The sequence below is a fragment of the Cyprinodon variegatus genome, unplaced genomic scaffold (assembly GCF_000732505.1).
Source record: "Cyprinodon variegatus isolate N-32 unplaced genomic scaffold, C_variegatus-1.0 Scaffold192, whole genome shotgun sequence".
Classification (NCBI taxonomy): domain Eukaryota; kingdom Metazoa; phylum Chordata; class Actinopteri; order Cyprinodontiformes; family Cyprinodontidae; genus Cyprinodon; species Cyprinodon variegatus.
In genome coordinates, this window is record NW_015150645.1 from 961,150 (window position 1) to 964,014 (window position 2,865).

Consider the following 2,865-nt stretch of genomic DNA (forward strand, 5'->3'; position numbering starts at 1 on the left):
AGTGTGCTTGTCTGTATTTATGTATGGAAGGAGGGGCATATGCACTAGGGGGCCAGTGCCCCAGTAAATCTTTGTGCCTAGCAACGCCCCTGTATACACCTAAAACTGAAATAAATACATAGAAAGTTCAGCACAGGCTTCATCGGCAAGGTGGGATAGGCCCCTCACCTTCTGAAAGATGCTTTAGCTTTAAATGATGTAATTTAGTCATGAAAGAAGGTGAACAGGTATAGTCAATGTCAAGAAAAAAAAAACTTGACTTGATCAGCTAAGATGGAAAATAATTTTGAAAAAACATATTTAAAAGATAGAAACCTGCAGTCATACAAAAGTAACTCAGTAAAAAAAAAAAACTCCAGCAGAATCAAATGCAAAGCTAAACACTACAACATGAAATAAACTAAATGAAAAAGATCTATAAACAGAAATAAATATTAAATGGAAACGTCACACAACAGAATTAAAAAGTCATGAAAAGCTAACATAACATGCTGTAAACAATGTTACAGTACACCAAAAAGGTGAACAGGTCCAATTAAGATAAGTTAATACAAAATAAAACTAATCAAAATAGAAATAAATTAATACATTAAAAATTAAAATACATGAAAACCTAATTTAAAATTGATATATTCAAAATAACAAAATTAGAAAAAATATTCCTGAAAAAAAAAACATACCATAGTAAAAATTTATACAAAAGAATAAAGTTGCTCTGATTCATAAAGAAACTAAACAATGAAAACTAAATAAACCTTAAGGTTGGGATGATATATCCTTTACAAAGGTGGAGTTACCAATTAGGCCAAATAACTACTCATACATGTGTGGTTAATATAGTTATACCTTTAAATAATATGCCATCAGAATGCATAGTGTTTACTCAGGACCTGCTTTAGTCTCCACTAAATTGTATCAGTCCATCTAACTGAGCATGTGAAGAAAGGATCGGGGAAGGCAGTACCAAAACACATGAAAACAAACGCCACAAAGAGGTGGGAACAAGAGAAAAAAGAAAAGAGAAGGAAGATGATAAGAAGGTACCCCAGTGCTGAAAAGAAGAGGAAGAAGGAGAGAAGTAGAAAGCTGCTATCAAAGTTACAATGATGGTGATCCCTGTTATGGAGGGTCTAATATGAAGATGCACAAAGCGGGTATCAAGAACTATTAAAGGCGAGATCCCCCCCATATAGACCAGTTTATCCCAATAAAGACGAGAAAGCTTTAAAGTCACTAGAAGTGAGGTTTGAATTTCATTTGCTTTTTTTTTCCTGCAGAGGATGAAAAAAACAATTACTTAGGCATTTCCATATTTTTCTTTACTTTTTCAGGTTTATTTCCAGTTTATTCCATAAAAACTTCAGACTTTGTGGGTTCAAAAGTCAGTGGATATGGATCTACTTATTGTCGGGGTTTGGTTGAGGTTTTCAGGCCCCAAATGCAGAGGTGAGGAGACACAGGTGAGTTCTTGTAGTTTTAATGGAGTTATCAACTTCAAAATGCAAAACAAATCAGAACCATGGAGACGTCAGGGAAAACACGCATAAAGAGCCAGGTAAAGCCAGGGAAAGACAGGGAGAGACAAGGAACCAGCACTGAGCAACTGCACTGAGAGAGTATATATGGGAGACTGAGCAATGACAGGACTAAGGAGCTGATTGGGAGCAGGTGTGAACAGAGGACCCTAGAAGGAGCTGGGGAAAAGGAGACCAACACAAGAGGGCAACAGAGGGCATCAAAGCAAAACTAAGAACTCAAATATATCCAGAAAATATCAATAAGGCTAGAAAACGAATTGTTATATTTTTTCAGTTTTTATTTTTTCAACATTGCTTTAAATAATGTATACTTTCACATTGATTTTTATATAGTAAGAATTGCATTCCAATCAAATTTTGTTTTAAAGATAGCGTTCCCTTCACATCTGAGGGCGGGCTTTCATCTCAAGTGAGGAACAACGACTCACTTCTATTGGTCTGATGGACGTTTGCAAAACAAAACTAAAAAAAACTTGAAAGATATTTTTGAAAAAAAATTAAATCAAGTCTCATAAACAGTAAAGTTGCTTTTTTCGATTTAAAAAGGTTTTTTTCAAAGTTTATTTTCTTGATTGCATTTTTTTTTAAATGTCCATTAAAAAAAAGGTTCTTTGCAATAATATTGCCACAAAATTCACTCCGTATATTTTACCCTACAACCATGTCTCTGAACCCAAAGATGTTATTCATATACTCACCACATGACGGTGGATAAGGCTGAGATAAGAACTCACTGCAACATTAATACGTCTCCTCTACGGACGGAGGGCGAGGACCTGACAGGAAGGTCAGCAGCCGCGATCCGCTGCACAGCCACCAAAGGGAGAACATGAAATGCCCATTTCTGATGACGTCCTAAATGCTCATGCTTTCTGACACCGGATGCACTTAGAGATGTTTCCTGGTCCCTGTTGGCTTTAAAGACAGACCCTCTTGGGACTGATTTCCTAGTCCCATAATCCCGTCTCGTATTCTGACCTTTCTCTATCACTCTTGCATTTCTGCTCATAATGAACATACCACTCATAGTGTCACCAAGATAGAGGGAAAAAAACCCCCAACAAATTATGAAAATGTTTCAAAGCGTGTTGTTTTGACTGCTGTACAAACTTCCTGTCAGGCTTTTTGTGTAGACTGGAGGCCTTTAGAGAAAGCAGCCCGGGAGGCGCTGAGGCAGCTCTGAGTTGCTCCGCGGGCTACTGAAGTCTGCAGAGCAACATATCTCAGCTTGTCACTTCCATTTACCTCTTTCCGTTCCAGATAACATGAAGACCATTCTAGTTTCACTGTAAAGGTCACAAGTCCTGCGGCTACGTGATGTAACTGC